This window comes from Hyperolius riggenbachi, chromosome 10 (assembly GCF_040937935.1).
Source record: "Hyperolius riggenbachi isolate aHypRig1 chromosome 10, aHypRig1.pri, whole genome shotgun sequence".
NCBI lineage: Eukaryota > Metazoa > Chordata > Amphibia > Anura > Hyperoliidae > Hyperolius > Hyperolius riggenbachi.
In genome coordinates, this window is record NC_090655.1 from 189827505 (window position 1) to 189851663 (window position 24159).

General features: G+C 42.0%; 1 protein-coding gene across 6 annotated transcripts in view; it reads left to right on the forward strand.

Moving 5' to 3' along the window:
- Positions 1 to 24159, forward strand: part of ZMIZ1 (zinc finger MIZ-type containing 1) — a 483594-nt gene that overhangs the window by 88307 nt on the left and 371128 nt on the right. For all 6 annotated transcript variants that reach the window (XM_068255451.1, XM_068255450.1, XM_068255449.1 and 3 more), the window contains exon 2: positions 15061 to 15195. The gene's annotated coding sequence lies outside the window, so the exon portion shown is untranslated. The remainder of the gene's footprint in view (positions 1 to 15060; positions 15196 to 24159) is intronic.

Here is a 24159-nt window from a genome sequence, read left to right on the forward strand (position 1 = left end):
GGGCAGTTCAGTAAAATAATTTAGGTCAGTTAAATACTGCATCTGGTGTATTACACTTTTTTTCCCCCCAAAATTCACTAAGATTTCCTGCATGCGGTAGAAGTTCGGTAATTTACTGAACAAACATGTTTCCGTTTAGTAAGCCCTGGCCGGTAAGTCTCCCTCACCAGCTGTGGAGCAGGTCAGACAGCAAGCTGTGACTGTGTGCAGGGATTTATGTCCAGTGCATCCCTGGCATCTCTTTTGATGTGCTGCAGCTACCAGAGGGAGCCCTTCTGTATAAGAGCATACAGATAGTCACATCTAAAGGGATGCAGAAAAGCCTTTTATAAAGTCTCCTTCCACTGCTCTGCTGGGCTGAAGTCCTGCCTTCCAGGTTATCGGACCAAATCTGGGTGAGAAGTAGGGCTGTGTGGCTCTCCCTATTGGCTGTCTGCTACATCTCTCAGTATGATACTGCATGGAGAGTGGGAGTTATCGGCTGGTCAGAGCTGGAGGTTAATACAGAACACTTTTGCTGATTTCCCCGAATGCGTTAATCTGTGAGAAATGCAATTTCTTGACATTTCTTGAGGTTTTTACGCCACACGTTGGTAATTTACCTCACTAGTCGATAATTTTCAGTGTGGTAATAGGATTAGTGAATTGGCATTTGGCAAGGTGATCAGTAAAATCATAAATCAGCTGTTCTCTGTATAATGCTGGGAATACACGATGCGTTTTTGCGTTCGTTTGTGCCGTCGTTTTCGCTTTCGATCGATTCTACTCTCGATTCACTGCTCGATTCTCCTCTCGATTCCTTATCTTTTCTTATCAATTACATTCACTTGAATGAGGAGAATCGAAACGAAAGTAGAATCGACCAGATCCAACAGGTTGGAATTTATCTATCGAACCCATCTATCTAAAGTAAAAACTTAACGTGTATTCCCAGCATAAGGGCCAGTCCACACTTGTCAGGTTGCAGATCAGAATGTGTTTTAAATGGATCAGTTTAAAAAAAAAAACTGGTCCGTTTTTCAAAACGTTGTGCTTTTGCAGCATGTTTCCAGTCCGTTTAAACATACGTCAAAAACGTGTCCTTCCTTCCTGTGTGTTTCTATTGGATAAAGAGGTCCGCAAAGAGGACACTGAGGGGAGGAGCAGGCAGTAGGCAATCTGCTTTGGCATCCGTTTTGTGTGCAAAAGTTCTCGGTGTAGAAGGAGATCTGTTTTTGTGTTGCCTTTCATTGCCTCTGCGGGCTCCGTGAAAATCTGCACAATCCGGACTCTCCATTTAGTTTTCTAAAACGGAGCCCATGGATAATTTTTCTGAAGTTTGTGAAGACTGCCGCTATTTTTAACATTGGTATCCGTGGCTCCGTTTTTGTCCAGGGCAAAAAAACTGCGCCACGGATACGGTTTTGAAACAAGTGTGAACCGACCCTTAGGGCTCTTTTCCACTATGAAATGCGATCGCGATTGAGATCGCGATTCCGATCGCGATCGCAATCGCGTTTCAATTTCCACCATGCGATTGCGATTGCGATTGAGCTACTATACTCATTATAGTCCAGCTCAATCGCATACAAAACGCGGCAGGACGACGATTGCGCTTGGACCAAAATCGCATCGCAATCGGATCGCACTAATGGAAATTGCTGCTGCAGTTTCCATTAGTTTAATGTACCTTGCGATTTGCGATCAGAAGCAAATCGCAAATCGCAGGCTAGTGGAAAAAGGCCCTTACAGAATGTGGTAATGCTTAGTGGATTGAGGCCATTGTGTTGCATAATTAGCTTCAGGTGATACTTATGGTAGTGTAAGTGTTAGTTCTAGGTGGTTAGGCTGCAGAGGTTGGGTACAGCTATTAAGTTTAATGTACTGCAGAGGAAAAATTAGAAGTAACCTGATATCAGGTTTCTTCTAAGTTTTTTCTCTGTGTAGCTTCATCTGTCTTCTGCTCAGGGGAAAAAAGAGAGGCTTTAAAGTACCACTGCAGCTAAATGTAATGTTGGTTGAATTGGGAACATGGCTTGGCTCCCTAGAGTCCATTAATGTTTGAATGAAGTATTTCATTCCGCAGTGTTGTGTTAAAGTCTCTGGTTGCTAGTAGCCTGGTGATACAGTATCATCCATTCCTAAGCCAGGGGAGGCAGAGTGGAACTAACTCATGCTTGGTTTTGAAGCATACAGTTTGCACATTCATGCCACTGCAATTAAATATATTTGCCCAGATATAAAAGACCCAGCCAGTGGACCATATAAACTCTATGTGAAACTCAAGCCGAACTGAGTGTTGTGTTCTGATGAAAAACGCTGCACCCAGGAAGCGCCACCAAAAGCTTTTCTGCACACTTGCAGAAAAACATTTGAAATAAGACGTCGGTATGCCACGGACGGCTAGTTTAGACGTTTGTGTGAACCAGCCCTAAAAGGTGTGTTATTGCTTAGATGTGAAAATATTCCATAGGAGAAAACTAAGGAGTAAAAGTGCATGGAATAAGGGCCAGTGTTTCCTAAACAAGTTTTTACTCTTGCGTATGGTAAATCAACACCGTGATACAAATGCCCTGGTCTGTACTTTATTGAAACTTGTTACTGTCCTCAAACTCTATATTTTCTAAAAAAGGTTTTGTCATTTGTTCTGTTTCAGTTAAACATAGCGAGCTCCACCTGCTATTCCTAAACCTAAACTCTACTGTGGGTATGGTGCAATAGTTACATATGTTGCACTAACATAAGTTATAATTCTATAAAAAAGCTATGCGCTGCCTCACAGTCCTCTAGCAATAAAAAAAAGCCCCACGTCCCACAGTTCACAGGTCCTCTTCAGTCTCCAGAACCGATAGCCTCATACAAGAAAGGAAACAGAAACAACAAAAAATCTTCATCGCATAGGCTGCCAGATCAATCAAGCAATCCTCCACCGACTATGGCCCATGCACAATTCTACTGGGTATCGCCAATCGCTGTGCACACCACCACCCGTGGTGACCGCTCTCACCTTGCACTTTGGCTGCCCAGACCCACAGACAGCTAGTACAGCATAAATTCCAAAAACGATCAACTCTTCTTATTTCCAATCCAATTCACAGGCAAATCTCCAGAAAAAACACGGGCTGCACTGCTGGTGTTTGAGAAGGATTACCCACTAGCCAGAATATGTCACCGTGCTCTAATTATGGGGGCCACCAATTCCACACTGTGCTACCCCCACCTTCCGGGATCGTGCTCACCTGATTTGCAGGCTGCCCAAATCACAGACAGCTTGACAGCGTGTATGCACAATCCTGTGACTCCCAGCAATCTCTACCAGCTTGAGGTTACACCTTCCCAACTTCCAGCCAAATAATACAGCCCACTGCCACTAAAAACTCCATATAGCATAAAACCCTTTAAGGTAATAAAACTCAGTAGCGCTACTCACAAACATCAGTAAAATGCTCTGAGCCCCTGATGAGTTGAGAGACGATACGCGTAGAGCGTGGCTTAGCGGGCAGGAAGCGGCAGTGCATGAAGGAGACATGCTGGACTTTTATTGATAGATGCTGACATTTTACTGATGTTTGTGAGTAGCACTACTGAGTTTTATTACCTTAATTAACCAGTTCGGCCTATCTGGACGAGCTTCCTCGTCCAGATAGGCACTGTTGCTTCCGCCGCGTGGTGCGCGCGATCGGGCGCCCGCCGCTAGCCCCCCGATCAGTGAATGGGAATATAATTCCCATTCACCGATCTAACTTCCCTGCAGAGATACCGACGCTTTCTATCCAGAGAGCGCGGTATTTCTGCCCCCAGGAAACTTCTCCTCTGCTTTTTAGTACCTGGATGCGAGATCGTTCGCATCCAGGACTTTTTTCACTGTGGCCATCTTGTGACCAAATAGTAAACTGCACCCACATACATTTTTAATTAAACAAATATATTATTTTACATTTAAAATAAGCAGTTTCCCTCCCACACCAAAAATTACCCACATACATTTTTTTATTAAAAAAAAAATGAAAAAAAATACAATAAAAAAACAAAAACAAAAAACAACATAAATAGTTACCCAAGGGTCTGAACTTTTTAAATATGCATGTCAAGAGAGTATGTTATTATATTATTTAAAATTATAAGCTTATAAATAGTGATGGACGCAAATTGAAAAAATGCACCTTTATTTGTAAATGAAATATCTGCACCATAAATTGTGATAGGGACATCGTTTAAACGGTGTAATAACCGGGACAGATGGGCAAATAAAATACATGAGTTTTAAATACGGTAGCGTATATTAATTTCAAACTATAATGGCCAAAAACTGAGAAATAATGAATTTTTTTCATTTCTTTCTTAATCTTCCTAAAATGGATTTAGAAAAAAATAATTCTTAGCTAAATGTACTACCCAAGGAAAGCCTAATTAATGGCGGAAAAACAAGATATAGATCAATTCATTGTGATAAGTAGCAATAAAGTTATAGGCGAATGAATGGGAGGTGAACATTGCTCGGATGCATGAGATTTTCGGCACTGCGGTGCTGAACCGGTTAAAGGGTTTTATGCTATATGGAGTTTTTAGTTGCAGTGGGCTGTATTATTTGGCTGGAAGTTGGAAAGGTGTAACCTCAAGCTGGTAGAGATTGTTGGGAGTCACAGGATTGTGCATACACGCTGTCAAGCTGTCTGTGATTTGGGCAGCCTACAAATCAGGTGAGCACAATCCCGGAAGGTGGGGGTGGCACAGTGTGGAATTCAGGGCTGTGGAGTTGGAGTCGGAGTCGAGGAGTCTGAGTTGGGGCAATTTTGGGCACCCGGAGTCGAAGTCGTGGTTTCATAAACTGAGGAGTTGGAGTCGGGAGTCAGTCGGGTGATTTTTGTACAAAATCCACACCCCTGTTAAATATTAGACTAAGGAGTCGGAGTCGGGGCAATTTTGGGCACCCGGAGTTGGAGTCGGAGTCGTGGTTTCATAAACTGAGGAGTTGGAGTCGGAAGATTTTTGTACCGACTCCACAGCCCTGGTGGAATTGGTGGCCCCCATAATTAGAGCACGGTGACATATCCTGGCTAGTGGGTGATCCTTCTCAAACACCAAACTTCCAAGTGGTAAAAAAAGTAGCACTCTCTCAGGTGGATGGCGTGCCCAAGCCTCAATGGACCTCCGCACCTCCTGATCCCCAATGTAGTACAAGACACGAAGGAGGCTGGCACTGCAGTAAAGATAAGCTCTTTTATTCTGAAAAAGATAAAATCATGGGGCCATACGGCTCAGTACCCGTGCAGCATGTTCCTCTGTGTAAGAAAACGTATCTGGTACACATCCAGACGTACTCTCCACTTGGGTGCTCATCCTCTATGGTGCGTTTGTAGATCCAAACTTCCAAGTGGTAAAAAGAGTAGCACTCTCTCAGGTGGATGGTGTGCCCTTCTCAAACACCAGCAGTGCAGCCTGCGCAATGAATTTTTATTTGTTTTTTCTGGAGATTTGCCTGTGAATTGGATTGGAAATAAGAAGAGTTGATCGTTTTTGGAATTTATGCTGTACTAGCTGTCTGTGGTAAAGTAGTAGTAGGAGGCGCCCTTGTAGTATGATTTGCACTTAGGCTTATTAAAATAAACCGTAACATATATAGTAGATCGCCTACCTTAAGAATGGACTCTCCACTCGGTAGGATGAATCTAAAAATTTAATAATAAGCACTCAGGACAACGCGTTTCGCGGTATAAGCCGCTTCATCAGGTCAAAATAGTGCTGTGATCAATAGTAGAAGTTACTGGGCGCCCAGTAACTTCTACTATTGATCACAGCACTATTTTGACCTGATGAAGCGGCTTATACCGCGAAACGCGTTGTCCTGAGTGCTTATCATTATTAAATTTTATATTCATCCTACCGAGTGGAGAGTCCATTCTTAAGGTAGGCGATCTACTATATAAGTTACTGTTTATTTTAATAAGCCTAAGTGCAAATCATACTACAAGGGCGCCTCCTACTACTACTTTACCTCGAGTCTAACATCCCACAATTGTGGGATTGTTATTTCTTACCACAAATTTGTGGTAAGAAACCTTTTTTCGAAGGAGCTGCGACCACCTACCCCAAAGACCGAGTGGAGACGGGTCTTCTCCACATGCGCATTCGAGTGGTTGCCTCTCCAAGCAACCTATACTTGTGAGTAGCATCATTTGCATATCTAGACCAGATTGCAAGGATAATACACTATAGGGGCTCCCGGTGTCTCTGTGGCTTTTTTTCTTTTTTTTTTTTTTTTTTTTTTTTTCTTTTTCGTTACACAGTAGCTGTCTGTGGGTCTGGGCAGCCAAAGTGCAAGGTGAGAGCGGTCACCGCGGGTGGTGGTGTGCACAGCGATTGGCGATACCCAGTAGAATTGTGCATGGGCCATAGTCGGTGGAGGATTGCTCGATTGATCTGGCAGCCTATGCGATGAAGATTTTTTTGTTGTTTCTCTGTTTCCTTGTATGAGGCTATCGGTTCTGGAGACTGAAGAGGACCTGTGAACTGTGGGACGTGGGGCTTTTTTTATTGCTAGAGGACTGTGAGCTTTTTATAGAATTATAACTTATGTTAGTGCAACATATGTAACTATTGCACCATACCCACAGTAGAGTTTAGGTTTAGGAATAGCAGGTGGAGCTTGCTGAGTGCTTGTGTGTGTTTTATAAATGTTATACATCATATTAGGTTCTGTTTATTTACAATTTACACTGCAACACTTCTTTTGTTTTTTGTTTGGGGGGGGGGGGGGGGGGGGAAATTGGTTGTATTAATGGAGAAACACAGTTTGGGGGGGGGGGGGGGTGACTATAGCTGTAACTACAGAGGCTGAATCGGGAATCTGCGTTTTGGGTAGCCGGGGTTCCGTTGGGCTCGGTAGGAGTCTTTGCCACAGCTCTCCCCTGTAACGCACACCTTTCTGTTGGAAGAGAAGGCATAACGTATTGCATTGAGAGATGCAAGAGAGGAGATGTGTCAGAACTTTGACTCCAGAGCTCAGAGCTGACATTTACAAATTGACTTCAGTGGCTCCCGAGGTGCTCTGGAAGATAAAAATGAAGATATCTTCCAGTGCTTGCTTTCTTCTCTAATAGGTCAGCATTAACACATTTCCCCTGTTACAGGTTCACTTTAAAGAGTTTTATCTATTTCATAGGAAAAGCATGGCACTGCAGGAGACCCCTATATAGTCATGCTGGAAGATCTTCCTCCTACAGTGTTACAGTACTAGTGTTCTAGTGCAGCAGACTGCACCTCATTCTCTGGGTCTATCTCCTCAGAGATTCAGTATAGCTGTGTGTGGAAGTGCTGGCATTCCCCTGTTCTGCAGACTGCATCTAATTCTCTGGGTCTGTCTCCTCAGAGATGCAGTATAGCTGTGTGTGGTAGTGCTGGCATTCCCCTGTGCTGTTCTCTGGGTCTGTCTCCTCAGAGATGCAGTATAGCTGTGTGTGGTAGTGCTGGCATTCCCCTGTGCTGTTCTCTGGGTCTGTCTCCTCAGAGATGCAGTATAGCTGTGTGTGGAAGTGCTGGCATTCCCCTGTGCTGTTCTCTGGGTCTGTCTCCTCAGAGATGCAGGATAGCTGTGTGTGGAAGTGCTGGCATTCCCCTGTGCTGTTCTCTGGGTCTGTCTCCTCAGAGATGCAGGATAGCTGTGTGTGGAAGTGCTGGCATTCCCCTGTGCTGTTCTCTGGGTCTGTCTCCTCAGAGATGCAGTATAGCTGTGTGTGGTAGTGCTGGCATTCCCCTGTGCTGTTCTCTGGGTCTGTCTCCTCAGAGATGCAGGATAGCTGTGTGTGGAAGTGCTGGCATTCCCCTGTGCTGTTCTCAGGGTCTGTCTCCTCAGAGATGCAGGATAGCTGTGTGTGGAAGTGCTGGCATTCCCCTGTGCTGTTCTCTGGGTCTGTCTCCTCAGAGATGCAGGATAGCTGTGTGTGGAAGTGCTGGCATTCCCCTGTGCTGTTCTCTGGGTCTGTCTCCTCAGAGATGCAGTATAGCTGTGTGTGAAAGTGCTGGCATTCCCCTGTGCTGTTCTCTGGGTCTGTCTCCTCAGAGATGCAGTATAGCTGTGTGTGAAAGTGCTGGCATTCCCCTGTGCTGTTCTCTGGGTCTGTCTCCTCAGAGATGCAGTATAAGCTGTGTGTGAAAGTGCTGGCATTCCCCTGTGCTGTTCTCTGGGTCTGTCTCCTCAGAGATGCAGTATAAGCTGTGTGTGAAAGTGCTGGCATTCCCCTGTGCTGCAGAACTTAGGAGGATATCAGTGATCATGTCTTGACACGAATTAACCATTTATTACAAATATAAATCTATTAAGTGTGAGCTGGACAAATCTCAGGTAGCCAAGACTCTTACATCTCAGCTGGTTCCTAACCTTTTACTTGGTTTCCAGTGGAGATGATGCCTGAAAATGGCCTATTGGCTTCTGGATTTCATAATAATAATCATAACAATACATTTCCCCCGTCTATTAGGTGTCAAGTGTTTGCAGTCATATACATCTGCAGGCAGCCTGTAACGTGAAGGACCACTATCACGAAAATAATAAAATGTTAAATATGTAAATACATACAAATACGAATTCCATTTCTTCCAAAGTAAAATGAGACATAAATTACTCTTCTCCTATGTTGCTTTCACTTACAGTAGGTAATAGAAATCTGAAAGGACCGACAGGTTTTGGACTAGCCCATCTTCTCATGGGGGTTCCCAAGGTATTCGTTATTTTCAAGAGCACTTAGGGAATGGCAGTTGCTCTGTCCAGCAACCCAAAAAATTGTACAGGGAACAGGGAGGCTGGCCATCAAAATTATTTTCATGGAGTGTCTTTATAAAGAATAAAGGCCATGCTGAGAATACTCCATGAAGAGATGGACTAGCCCAAAACCTGTTGGTTTTGTCATATTTCTACTACCTACTGTAAGTGACAGCAACATAGGAGAAACATATATTTTCTGCCTCATTTTACTCTGGAAGAAACTTACTACTTATTTGTATGTGTTTACATGTATTTACATTTTACAATTTTTCGGGATAGTTAGTGGTCCTCTAAAGGGCAACTGAAATGAGAGGTATATGGATGCTGACATATTTATTTCCTTTTAAATAATACCAGTTGCCAGGCAGCCCTGCCGGTCTATTTGGCCGCAGTAGTGTCTGAATCACACCAGAAACAAGCATGCAGCAAATCTAGTCAGATCTGACAATTATGTCAGAAACACCTGATCTGCTGCATGCTTGTTCAGGGTCTATGGCTAAAAGCATTAGAAGCAGAGGGATCTGCAGGACAGGCAGGTAACTGGTATTTCTTAACTACCTTCGGACCACAGTGATTGAACTCTATGCCCTGTTTCGGTAGGCTCCTGGCTGGCAGGGTGTAGATTTCAATCACCTGTACTGTAAATAATGCAAATGTTAGTTCACTAGTTCTGTCAGGAGTCCTTTGCTGCTGTGTTATATGACTCAGGTGTGGGGGAACAGCAGTCAGTTTCAAAGGACTCCATACCAGAACTGAAGGGTCCCTTATTTTGTCTTTAAGGATTGGTCGTGTGACTTTTTGATCGAGGCTACAGACGGGAGAGATGTGTGTTTCCCTTTATTCTGTATAGCTCTGTAGCAGGGTCAGCAGTATGCTGATGAATGAAATAGTGATGGTTTTCTTAGGTTCTTGCTGTTGCTAATCAAGCATATTCCTCAGTGTGTGGCCTTTACAAGCAGCACTGATAGCAGGGATTTTTTTCCCCCAGAATAAATCATAGTAGAAGCTGCCTTGAAGTGGCTACGATGAGGACTTTACGGATTTTGGCTAAGAATGGCTTGGCAGTTGGTTCCGGAGTTCTTAGAATTTGTTCCTAAGAAGGAAACGCAGATAACTTGCCAGCTCTTCCTTGAAATAATAGCCTTTAAATAGAAGTGGCCAATGGGAGATTTGGACATGTGATTACACTGTTATGTGTTGGGAGTTGGCATTCAGGGAGTGTCTTAATCCTTGTTAGTATGAGTTATCTGTGCAGAGAATTCTGTGGTTATTCCATGACAGCATCTCCCCATCCGTGTTTTATTTCAACCTTCCACGGCAGTGTGCAGAGATGCTGGCTGCTTTATTATGCCCCTTGTGGCCCATTCTTGTATTTATACACACTTCCTGCCCTATCCCAGGAGCATAATTATTTCTATTACAATATGCTACAAAGGCTTATCTGGCCCGATTAACTCAGCACTTGCTTTCTTTTAATAAGTACTTATTTATGAACTGTTAAGCAAACGCCCTTTTAAGGTAACGCTGTGTCAAAGAACGTGTCTTTGGTTTGATGCAAAATAAATGCACAGTGCCATGAAATACTTCAACCTGCTTTATAGCTTTTTTTTATACAAACATGGTGACATAAACTCGCTGTACATTTCATTGCTCCTTCTGTATAACAATATAGAGGATATTGTACATTTTCTGCCAAATCTCTCTATTATCATCTAGATAATAAGATGCTTCAGAAGTCTCTAACAATGTTGCTTCGAGGGAATAAGTACTTATACGTTTTTTATGTGTAGATAACATCTGAAATTGAATAATGGTCTAAGAAAATGTGAAACAAGAAAAAAAACATCACCTTTGGTACTTCTTTTTCGTTCTCTTTTTAGATTTTTTCTTTTATTCTTTATCTTCCTCTGTCCGGTCTTATTTATGATTTCTCTTGCCTATGTTTTAAAATGGCACATTGCACATCCAGCAGTCCTGCTCCTGAACTCTCCCACCCTCTCATGCACAAGTCCCTAGTGTCAATTTCCCATCTTGTAGCTTCTGCACCACGTCTCTGCAATGCTACAAACACCGACCCAGCCCCCCCCCCCCCCCCCCCCCCCGCTTTTCTATATGTTTTTATGCCTTTTTGAATGTTTGTAATCTGCTCCGTCATCTTTGCCGTGTGTTCCACAAGCAATTCCAGGTGCGGCCTAGTCACACTTGGCAAAATAAAGTTGTTTATGATTCAAATGGTGCAGTACGTAACAAAGATATAGGACAGTGTAATAGATGAAGATGCAGACATATGTAACTATCCTTTAATGAAAAGCCCATATAACATCACCGTTAAATTAAAGTGGACTAGTGCTGACTAGATCTTCCTACCCACCTTATTTTCTGTAAGTAGAAGTTTGTGAGGCCTTACTTTCACCTCACTAGCAGCTGTTGGATGTTGACCCAGGACTGTGTCCGCTGTTTCTCTGTCTTGTGGTGTTGGCTTCTGTAAGCTGGTTTTAGGCACTGCATACCACTTGTTAACCAGAAACGGTGCAGGCAAAAGATGCTGTGGTCCTGACTCTAGCGGTTCATGTATTTTCCGGTTTTGTCTACCACAGCAAAATCGGACAATGGCATTAATAAACCAGTCCATTCAAGACCAGCTGTATTCATTGCAAGGGTTGCAGTGCGTCGTATTGTAGTCTTGCCTGTTGCTGTAAGTACTTGACAAGGATGTGTTAAGTGGCAATGATCAGTCCCAGGCCTGCATACAGTGAAAAATGTCAGTCAGCACACTGATGTACAGTCGTATTTTCCATGTGGATGACAGTCACATTCCAGTAAAATTGAAGACCGTGTAGGGTAAACAATAAAAACATTAGTTTTGTTAGTGGGGTAGTAAAGATTGAGATGCTCTCGCAGGTTGTGACATCTGTCTCTCCCACTGTTACCATTTCCCTTCAGTTCATGCGAAAGATGTCAGAGAATAAGAACTGAAAAAAAAAACACCCTGGCAGTAGTACAGACAGTACTAAAGCATTACATTCTTCCTACTGTATCCATAACTGAAACATGTTATGACAAGAACTCCATGTCACCATGTTAGGAAACTGATATTGGATGATTATCAAATTGGTTATATCCAACACCTGGTACCCAAGTCAGTACGGCTGTCTAATCCGCTAGCTATGCTGGAGTTAGTCAGCTGATAGACTGTTTATCCTCACACATAGCTAGCTTATAGCTTGGTGAGATTATTATTGTAAACGTATGTGCTAACACTGGAAAAAGTTTTGTCAGTTAATTTTGAAATCTTTGGTACTTAGAAGATTGTTTCTAACAAAAAATTCTGTCAACTTCCCACAAGGCAATAAGGTTTGTTACATAGTTACATAGTTATTTTGGTTGAAAAAAGACATACGTCCATCGAGTTCAACCAGTACAAAGTACAACTCCAGCCTGCTCCCTCACATATCCCTGTTGATGCAGAGGAAGGTGGAAAAAACCCCACAAGGCATGGTCCAATTAGCCCCAAAAGGGAAAAATTCCTTCCCGACTCCAGATGGTAATCAGATAAAATCCCTGGATCAACATCATTAGGCATTACCTAGTAATTGTAGCCACGGATGGTTTTCAACGCAAGGAAAGCATCTAAGCCCCCTTTAAATGCAGGTATAGAGTTTGCCATAACGACTTCCTGTGGCAATGCATTCCACATCTTAATCACTCTTACTGTAAAGAACCCTTTCCTAAATGGCTAAAACGTTTTTCCTCCATGCGCAGATCATGTCCTCTAGTCCTTTGAGAAGGCCTAGGTACAAAAAGCTCATCCGCCAAGCTATTATATTGCCCTCTGATGTATTTATACATGTTAATTAGATCTCTAAGGCGTCTTTTCTCTAGACTAAATAAGCCCAGTTTATCTAACCTTTCTTGGTAAGCGAGACCTTCCATCCCACGTATCAATTTTGTAGCTCGTCTCTGCACCTGCTCTAAAACTGCAATATCCTTTTTGTAATGTGGTGCTCAGAACTGAATTCCATATTCCAGATGTGGCCTTACTAGAGAGTTAAACGGGGGCAATATTATGCTAGCATCTCGAGTTTTTATTTCCCTTTTAATGCATCCCAAAATTTTGTTCGCTTTAGCTGCAGCGGCTTGGCATTGAGTATGATTATATAACTTGTTGTCGATGAGTACTCCTAAGTCCTTCTCCAAGTTTGATGTCCCCAATTGTATCCCATTTATTTTGTATGGTGCTAGACCATTGGTACGACCAAAATGCATGACTTTACATTTGTCAACATTGAATTTCATCTGCCATGTGTGTGCCCATATAGCCATCCTATCCAGATCCTGTTGCAATATGACACTATCTTCCTGAGAGTTGATGATTCTGTACAATTTTGTATCATCTGCAAAAATAGCAACATTGCTCACTACTGCATCTACTAGGTCACTAATAAATAAATTGAAGAGCACTGGACCCAGTACAGACCCTTGTGGGACTCCACTGCTTTTGAGTACGATCCATTGACCACAACTCTTTGTTTTCTGTCCATTAGCCAGTTCTCTATCCATGCACACAAACTCTTCTCCAGTCCTTGCATCCTCAACTTTTGCACCAGACTTCTTTGGGGAACAGTGTCGAAGGCCTTTGCAAAGTTTGACAGGGGATGTCATGTTTGTCTGAAAGCTGATCAGTTGTTTTCCCTCACATGAACCTTATAAGTGAACAACATTTTGAAAACTGTGCATATGTGGATCCATAGATGAGAAGAACTTAAGCACTAAACACTCACTATGTGCGTGACAGATCTCTGTGTAACGTGGTTGGAACTTGAAAACAAATTATTGGTAGTAAACTGTTCTGTAATGTTCCTCGTAACAAGCAGTAGACTTGTAAACCATGTTGTTCTGTGTCTGTGCTTATGCTTGCTTACAGTATAGGGCCAGGATTTGTTTTTTTTTAAGTTTGTTGTGGATCATGTGGAAGTAAAAAATATATAAACTTTTTTTAGTGAGAGTTTTGCTGTCTGTGTCCCAGTTGCAGAGAGTCGGCCACATTTCCTGCATTGGGACAGCAATAAAAGCTAGTTTAGGATTCTATCTCTTTCTATGCTACACTTTTTCAGTGCTTCTCTCTTGGATAGGGAAGGCTACGTCCACAGTGGTGTTGCGGTGCAGAATAACAGCCATTTTGTAAGGTGGCTTGCCACACTGCAATGCACCACTACAGTGCAATAGGTGCGGGGCAGTATAACGGCATGTAGCATCTTAACGCACTGCATGCAGTGCAGTACTGAAAAGTGTGCGTTAACAGCTACAATGAAGCATACTTTTCATTGATTGTATGCTTCTCTGCATGCAAAGCAATGCATGGATAATGCACTGTTTGTGACGCAATGCAGGAAAGATGCAGCTAAAATCGGAAATGCATTTACCCACGATTCCCTTTGTAACTTTACTGTACTTGTGTTTGGAAAATCACAAGCCTTTTGAAAGACCAAATGGAATGCAGCTGGTGTGAAAGGGACCTGAACCTAGCCTTATTAATATGACATATAAATACATTGCCTCTAGGTATATATAATTACATTATGTACATTATTATATACTACATTATCATTGCATTATATTACATTACTATATACATTATTATATGCTACCCTGCCTCTTCTTTCCTCTCTATTTCCTTTAGATTGTTAGCTCTCAAGGGCAGGGCTCTCGCACCATTTTGTGTCTTGGAGTTTGCTGTACATTTTGTTCATCATGTAACATTTCACACTGTGATTACTAAGCCTGCCAATTCTGTGTTATGTACCAGTGTCTATATTTTGTGTATATCCTTGTCTGTATTATTACTATGTATCTCATCTTTGTTTCTTACTCTGTACAGCACTGTGAAATATGTTGGTGCTTTATAAATATAAAGTGTTAGTGGAGCTATAGGCACTGCTTTCACTCTGGTGGACTTTTATTGAACCATGGACGTTCTGTAAAACCTGAAACACAATTGATAGAGGGACACTAACCCCATGGCACCTGGAATCAGTGTTAACTGAGCAGAGCTGATTAATCAGTGAAGCTGCCGGGATCCCAGGAACTAAGTGATTGCTAACACTCCGTTTTATTAGTCAATTTTTTGGGTGACTTTTTGGCAGCTGTGGTGTTTTCTGAGATTACAGCCATGTAACTAAAATGTTTTAAAAGGAAATAAAATTGTCAGTTTAGGTCTTCTTTACGATAAGATTAGGTGCAAAATGATTTCATACTTTTTTTTTTAAATCTGTATATGTTGATACATTAATAACATTTAAAATTTATTTCTCTTAATCCAGCTTGGAACTCCTGAAAAGAATCAATGTGGTCACTGTGGATAGCCAATACGTACTGGGGATTATTTTGGTGCACTAGTTCCTGACCTATTCTGCTGGATTCACTGACTTGCTGGGCATCGCAGGGATTCCAAGCCAGTAAGTCTTACTATCATGTTTATCATGCTTATTTATGTTACTGTAAATAGAGGCTCACAAATGCCAACATAAAAATGGGCCTGCAGTCAACTGTCAACCCACTTTGAATTTGTTACAGGTAACAGCTTAGGGTGGGTACACACATCCAAATTTGGGGCTGGTGCACACCAAGAGCGCTTCTGAATGATTTTTAGATTGACTGCACTTTGAAAAGCACTTAGCTACTGAAACCCTATGAGGGTGTTCCCACAGCAGCGTTGTGATATCTTTAAAATCACAATGCATGTAGCATTTTTCAGCTTGAATGAACAAGCAAAAACGTTGATTTATTCAAAAATTGCTCCGAAAATCGATTCACAAAAAAATTGCTATTGCAAATGGCTAAGTGCTAGTGATTGCAATAGCGATTTCGTTGTGCACTAGCCCTTTGACTTTCAAATAACTGGTCAACTTTACCCCTCCTTGTAGTGTGTTCATAGTATTAAAAATTTGTTGGCACTTAGTTTGTGTAGGTAACCTCTCATACTACATGAAGGTGATAAAATTGTCCAATCATTGGCTTATTAAAATTATATGTGTGTACGCACCCTTAGAGGTTAGTCCCATAATCTGTACTGAAAGGGAGCATCGCCTAATTTCTGGCTGTAAGTAATCTTTACTTCAGTAGAGATTATTTAACCAATCTCTAGGCTTCAGAATAGGCCCCAGAAAAGTTAGATCTGCAATCCATTCTTTTATTTTTTACAGCTTTTAAAAAGGTGGGTTTGGTAAGCTAAGAAAACCTGAATACACTATAGGTGGTCTTATAAAAAACAGGGCTGTGGAGTCGGTACAAAAATCATCCGATTTCGACTCCTCAGTTTATGAAACCTCTGACTCCAGGTACCCAAAATTGCTTCGACTTCAATGCTTCGACTCCACAGCCCTGATCGAAAAACAATTGATTTCTCCCTACCTACTGCTTGGAAATCACCCGGAGTGTATTGGTGGTTTTACCACCCCGCTACTTTTGATCTTTGTCAGATTTTGGCAGCAATATTGTCAGGAATGGATTGAGAGGCTACATCTGCTAGCTGTGTATAATGACGTTGATGATCGATAAAAGTTGCCACCAATCCTGAATCACAATATGAATAGAGGGTGGGGACCTTCATTCATAAAGTGCTCCTTTGTTGAGAGATTATGAAGCTGCCACTACCAAAAACAAACAAAAAACCCCCAAATGATTAAAACCAATCCAGTGGATGGAAATCTTATGCGTCTTAGTTTGTTTTGATTTTATTGTTCTGTTTCAGCTACTTTTTTTCCAGGCATAGTTTGTGGTTCTGTGTGTACATTGCTGCAGCCATGATTGCTTGTTTTAGATGCAGGCTTTGCCTCTAGATTGGTATAGCTGCAGATGGATTGGTTTTCTTTCTTTGTCTCTTCATGAGTTCTAAATGCGTTAGTCTGTGGGGTCTGGTTATTAAGTAATGAGGTCCCGCTCAAATGTCTGTGTTCTATGGATTAAAATTTAAGTGCTTATATTGCATACTTTTTCACAAATATGTCTATAAATGCCTTTTTTAAATGAAATGTTTATGAACCGGTTCTCACTGAAGGTAGCAAAACAAGGTTCACTTATTTGTTTCAATATTTTCCAGATTCAGTCGTGTCAGCATTTGCTGAATTCACTTCATTGTCTGCTCAACTCTGTGGATGCTCTTAACTTGCAGAGATCTATTCATATTGGAGGGGGAAGGGTGCATCACAAAATGTGGAATACCTCAGTGGGAACTGAGACTTTTCTTCCGCAGCAAATAGAATAAAGTCATCAGTTTCAGTAAATCTGTTCCCTGCTCACCTTTATTACCATAAAAATTGTGGGATGGTGAGCTACGGCTTTAAAGCTATCCTGAAGTCAACTTCCCCAAATTTCATAGACAAGCGCATTGACGCTGGGCAACTGCAGCTTGCGCATACCCAGTACAACAAAGCTGCATGTACACAGTTTTCCCCCTCCATACACAAGCATTTTGTTCCACTAGGCAGGTGTGGACCTTACTCGCACTTCCCTCTCCTGAATCCCCTTAAAGTGCACCTGAAGTGAGAGGGCTATAGAGGCTGGCCTATTTATTTCCTTTTAAACAATACAAATTGCCTGGCTGTCCTGCTGATAATCTGCTTCTAATGCATTTAGCCATAGACCCATAACAAGCATGCAAATCAGGTTTCTGGCTGACATCTGACTGGATTAGCTGTATAACAAAAGAAAAAACAGGGCACCGAGGGCCCAATAGTGCAATATAGTTTTAACAGAGAAAATCTGTCTAGATAGTTCGTGCAGAATTATACTCACAAAAAAGGGTCACCAGCAGGCAACCACTTGAAAGGCAGGTGGGGAGAATTGGTACCCGACCCACTCGGGTATAAAAGTCGCTCTCTGTAGATAGGAAAAAAAGGGGGCGTACCCCTCCACCAAGGGTGGATAAGTAATATGTATCAAACGCAGATAGAACAGAGGCGCCAAAAAGAGTAAAAACACTATTACTTAAAAACAGTAAAAAGAGGGAAGGGAAGGTGGACTTACCTCCCTCTAGCAGTGGACAACAAGACTCTGAGGTAGAGTAGAATGCATTTATTAAACAGTGTAACTCCTAAAGATGCAACACGTTTCGCGGGCCACAGCACCGCTTCCTCAGGCTATACAGGAGTTCAAAAAAGCTGTATCCAATCCAAGTATTGAATGAGCGCCTCATTCAATACTTGGATTGGAAACAGCTTTTTTTAACTCCTGTATAGCCTGAGGAAGCGGTGCTGTGGCCCGCGAAACGCGTTGCATCTTTAGGAGTTACACTGTTTAATAAATGCATTCTACTCTACCTCAGAGTCTTGTTGTCCACTGCTAGAGGGAGGTAAGTCCACCTTACCTTCCCTCTTTTTACTGTTTTTAAGTAATAGTGTTTTTACTCTTTTTGGCGCCTCTGTTCTATCTGCGTTTGATACATATATGGATTAGCTGTATGCTTGTTTCATGCTTGTTTCAGACGTGTGATTCAGACACTACTAAAGCCAGAAAGCTTAGCAGAATGCCAGGCAACTGGTATTGTTTAGAAGGAAATAAATATGGCAGCCTCCATATCCCTCTCAATTCAGGAGTCCTTAAAGGAGAGTGAATGGGGTAAGGAACAGGAGGCAATTGGAGAGTGATAGGAGGAAACACTGCAACAACCCTGCCTCTTACTGTCTGAAAAAAAGAGACTTTCAGCTACTGTCAAATTTTCAAAGAGCGATTACAGGGGCAATGAAGAGAGGAACAGACAATGCAAAGAGGTATGGGTATATCGCTTACCGCTGTGCTTACATTGGGTTGCGTTGTCTCTGGTCAGGTATCATCATCAAGCCTGCCCAGTCTTTGCCCCCCCCCCCCCCTCCATTTTACCTATTTTTTTAGAAATGTGTACACTGCATTTGTATTATCAGTTGACCAGATTTAAGCATATAGGCCCTATTGTTCTTTTCAGCTCTCATTACGTGATTTTTTTTTTTTTTTTAGCTTTCTACCTCCTGCGAGGAATTCTTGCTTCACTGAACAGCTCTTTGCTTGTTTATTATTGACTCATACTCAACGCATTGACAAAATGTTTACATCTCTACGTACATTTACAGAGCACTTAAAGTTTAATTTTTTTTTTTTTTATAAATGAAGTGGATTGGGGCCCTAAAATCCCAGTGAATGAATGTGCTCTTCTAGTAACTGCGCTGTCCATTCTAGATTAGGTGGTGATTATGGCAAGGTAAGCATGCAGACTAGGAAAAGGTGAGTGCAGAGAGTGCTGCACAGCTCTGACAAATGGTTGATTTAACATGTCATTAATGTCACTATGTCCTGCCGTAAGATTCAGGGATGCGAGGTGTGCTTTGGGTCACACACACTCACAGGTTTTTTTTTTTATTTGAATGCACCTAATATGTTCCGTCTGCATTTTGTGATGTGATTTGAGGCCTCATTCGAAGAAGCACACCAGCACAGCCCAGGTCTCGTGGTCTTTGGTATTGTACTTTATGCTGGTTAGTGACTGGTATGGCGATATCTGATATAAGGCTTCAGATGAGGAAGCACACCAGCACAGCCCAGGGCTCGTGGTCTCTGGTATTTTACTTGTTTCAGATTTGTGACTGGTATGGGGGATCTGATCTAAGGCCTCAGATGAGGAAGCACACCAGCGTACAGCCCAGGTGTAGTGCTATTTGGTATTTTACTTGATTCTGGTAATTGACTGATATGGTTTTATCTGATCTAAGGCCTCGGTTGTGGAAGCACACCAGCACAGCCCAGGTCTAATGGTCTCTGGTATTGTACTTAATGCTGATTTGGGACTGGTATGGGGAGATCTGATGTAAGGCCTCGTTTGTGGAAGCACACCAGCACAGTCCAGGTCTAGTGGTCTTTTACTTGATTCTGGTTAGTGACTGTTGTTAGGAGAATACAGCACTCACTCTTTCTACAGTATACACAATGCAGCAGCTGCACTCTCTTGATGGTTTCTCCCCCTGGCATCACTGCCGCTGTCTCTTGCCCTTTGTTTAGACATGGTGATATTTTTTGGGCAACACTAATGTTTAAACAGGAGATGGTGTCTGGCGGCCTATCTCATGTACCAGTCAGTGAATAGCAGCCTGTTAACCCTTCCAGGATCACGAGTGCCTAGCTTCTACTGATGTAATGCTCAATGTTTCAGACTATCTGCTTATGATTGCATTCAGAGTTTTGGAGTACAAATAACAGGTTGTTTGCTCTGCAGGGCTTAGCTGAAAATATGCAAACTCCAGTATAGGAACTTATGTGTAAGCATGTAAATGTGCATCTGGTGACACTGCAAACCCTGTTCAGCAGATGCATTGCTTTCTACAGGTCTTAACCTTTTAATCCATGGTAGTAAAGCTCTTTATGATGCATATTGTGTGGAATATATCATGATTTGTGACAGGAGTGTGGTGCATTGCATTTTTGCACTACTATTTTTTTTATTACCTGGCTGGTTAGTTTTACTCTGCTGAATTCTTGTGTCTCTGCCAAATGCTGCTTGGCTACACTGAACAGCAGTCTGTCCTTTCCAAACTCCAACATCAGCCAGGCTTTCTCTTTGAAGACAGAGCTGACCCTGCCTACCTCCACTGTGCTTCTGCTCACAGATCACCACTGTGTAAAGTTGAAGTCTGCAGATTTGTAGCAGCAGTGCTGGTCGTGAAGTGTTAAACACTTTCAGTAGGAGATGGAGGTGGGTGTGGTCAGGTGATGGCTGTGCAGAGGAAGTTACTCCCACTCTGCTGGTAGCGCCATACTTTATGCAAAAATCTCTGGACCATGTGCCTGACTTTTCCAAAGGGAACTTCTCTGGGACAGCTGCATGAAATAAGGGAGGTGTTTGATAAATGGCATAGTCAAAATCTAGAAAGGTGAACTAGAGCTTTAAAGGAAACCCAAAGTTAGAGTTGAAGGTTGCTATCAATATTTTATTTTCGGAAACGGAAAATGTCTGGGTATTTGTTTGTAAAGATTACTATCTCCATCTCCTTACAGCTTTCCTAATACAGTTGCTTCTTTTTGCCCTGTTTTAATCAGTTTTAGCTTTTGCTGAAGGTTTCTCATTAGTCAGAGTAAACACTACACTGGGAGAGAAAGAACAAGCACTCTAAACCAAGCAGCACCTGACTTGTATATGGCTGCAGGTAAAGCCTCCCGTCTCATTTATAGGCACAGACTGCTAATACCTTCTCAGCACAAATACACAGGAACTGAAAACCAAATGCAAAGGAGACATTAGTTGCACTTATTGCACTACATGTTATCAGGGACACTGCCTGCAGGCTGTCTTGTCTCCCCACCCAAACTCCATAAATGTGTCCACCAAGAAAGAGCTGCTATAAATTATCATTCGTAAGGTGGCCACTAATGATATCATTTGCCAAACGATTCTTCATATGAATGATCGGAAATTATTATTTAGGACCACTAATGAATGAAAATTTCCTAACCAATCCAATCAGGCTAATGAAATTGATCCAAATTTTGGATTGATACTGTCAATCGGATTGGTTTAGGAAATATTCGTCCATTTGTCGTCCCAAACTATTGTTTCCAATCGTTCATACGAAGAATAGTTCGCAAATGAACGTTCAGAAAATGTTATCATTAGTGGCCACCATAAGAGTGAGTATCAGCCTTTGTAAAGATCACCCATAATCCCACACTACAGTGTTTTTGTTGATTAGTACATGCTTACAGCTAATAATTTATCATTGATACCAAAATCTAAGGGTCCACTCAGCTGCAGCTGCCAAAACCACCAGTTTGTTCTTGAAGCCATATGTTGGCATAAAGGTATTGCCACCTGGCTGTTAACGTGGGATTGTCACCATAAAAATCAAATTTCAACAGTAACTGGTCTAAGTTTATTAAGTGAAAAAGATGCTAATCCTGCATTCAAAACTTTTTTTTTCTGCTGTTATGGTTTGGAGTTATCACATACTTTAGGAGCACTGGCCCTTTAATATCCATTGCCATTCAGTTGCATGCTGGGGGTTCTTTGTTATCTATAATATATACATCCTCTTCCATTTATTTCACCTATTTGCCTAGCTGAAACATGATCCTCTGCTCACTTGTGTTTACAAGCAAGGCTGAAGCGACTCAGGGATTGGAGGAGAAAAGACAAAAAGTTAAGGGAAGAAATGGCATCAGTATTTAGCCTCAAACTGTGGGCAAAAGACATGGTTCCCACCAGGAACCGAATTCACTTCATTTACTATATAAAATTCACTGAAATCAAAACATGGATAGTACAATACATGTTATGTAAGTAGATCAAGTATTTATCTACTTATATATGTGTTTTTAGCCTGGCATAGTATGGCTAATCCTCCTGCTTTACTAGAAGTCGGTTTATCTGCCTGCATTCCTAATGATAATTCTGTCTCATTGCGACAATGTCAGATGTAGGTATGTGTAAATGCTGGCTAGGTTCAGGATTCATCTGCTGGATTTCAGTTTAGGTAATCCGTGCCTCGCACTCATTCATCGCAGATATTTCAAAGCTTCTGGAGGGTGACTTTGGAACGTTTCCCTTGTGAACTATTGCGTCCCAGTCCATTACAAGCTGGCAGCCCTTCCGGGCTCTTAATAAGCAAAAACCTATTACTTCTTATGCAGTTTCTCCATTATAGTGATATGGAGGTGAATTGCGCTGAAGAGACTTATTACTGTAGCTCCTTAGTGAAACGGGAACGCTGGGCAAGCTTTTTAGCTTTTGGACATAGTGGGGAAGGGTTCTAATAGACTGGTTGTTATTGTCTTCTGCCTATTTACTTTCTGTGTAAGGCTATGCTCTCTCTATCCTGGTAAAATTTCCTGAAGATGCTGTGACTTGGAGAAATTTACCATAACTTTCTAGGAAGGGGATATAGGCAGTGGGAAAATTATGTAGAGTCTTTCCTTGCTTGTCCAAGAACAAACTGGGGGGCGGGGGGTGCTTTCTGAAATTGTTTGCTATGCTAAGTGATTAAATGGGATAAAACTGGTAAATAGTGAAAAGTAGGGCTGCTATAAACTTTCAAGTATAGCCGTCTGATCAGGTCAATGATCTTTATCTGACTGATACAGCTATAGTTTATCCGAATACAACCATGCACACCATTGTATGGCAACAGGGGATGCAAACTCTCTAACTTCACGGGGGCCCCTGGAACAGAGGAACCCAATAAGGGGCCCTCCGAGGTATGTTGGCACTGCATGCACCACTTGATCTAATCCATCAGAATTCTGTGGTGCATCAGTTTGGCTTCTACCAATACATAGTGATGTGATTGTGTGCCACACCTGTCTGCAGATCCCTTTTGGCTCATTCTGACAAAAGAATGGCCTTTCCCAGTCCTATGTCACTCAAAAACTAGAGCGCTACTATTTAAAAAGTTCAAACATTACATTTATAAGCATAGTCTAGGGAGTAGAAGATACAGGCGCTCTTGTACGCACAGTAAGGATGCCATAAGGCAAAACCAGCTGCCAGAGGATCCAATCTCCACAAATGGTAGAAAGCAATTTCCAATAATTCCTCAGCGCTTGGCACAATTTTCTGACTATCTGTAACCACCACATGTACAAGAATACAACAGACTCACAGGTGTTCGCCACCACACAAACAATGAGATGGCATCCGATGCCAAAGGGCTCCAAACATTGATTTAAATGCAATTGCAATTCCAACAATAAAACTTGCATGGGGAGTCCCTGCAAACAGGACCCTTATGCATAAAACCGCTTTGCTCAAAGCACTGTGGAAACATTTTAGTGAAAAGTCATGCAAACTTGCCTACTCTGCAGCCCAACCAAGATTTCGCTGTTCCAACGGCGTCAAGGTTAATCTATTATTAGTAGTCCGAGTAAAGGTCAGTTCATTTTTTGTTGACCCCAACTCCGGACCCCAACATTTCCCTGCCTCTACAGCCCTGTTTGGTTGTGGTGTTTTTTGGCGTGTTTGGTTTTTCTCTGACAGCAGTGTATTGAGGGATAGAGTAGCAGATCACCGGATACAATTATTACCCATCCTGCAGCAGCAAATATATATGACAGCGATTTTTAAGGGGAAAGTTCTAATTTTTAATAGTTTTTCAATTCTGTATGTTTATGTAATATCTAAACGTATTAAAAATGTCTTACAATGTATGGTAGCCTTCAGTTATATTTGACATTAAATTGATTTGCGCACACCAGAGCCCTTTTCGTACGTTTCAACGCAAAGGCAGTTCTTTGCATTAACCAAGGTAAAATGAAGTCCATAGATTTTCATTTTATCTTTTACACCCGACGCTGTGTTTCGGTGTGTTTTGGTTTGATGCACCCGGGAGCGTCGATTCGCCAGGAGCCGGCGTTTTCCGACAGGTTCAATTATAGCTACCGCCGCTGATTGCGTCGCACCACAGATT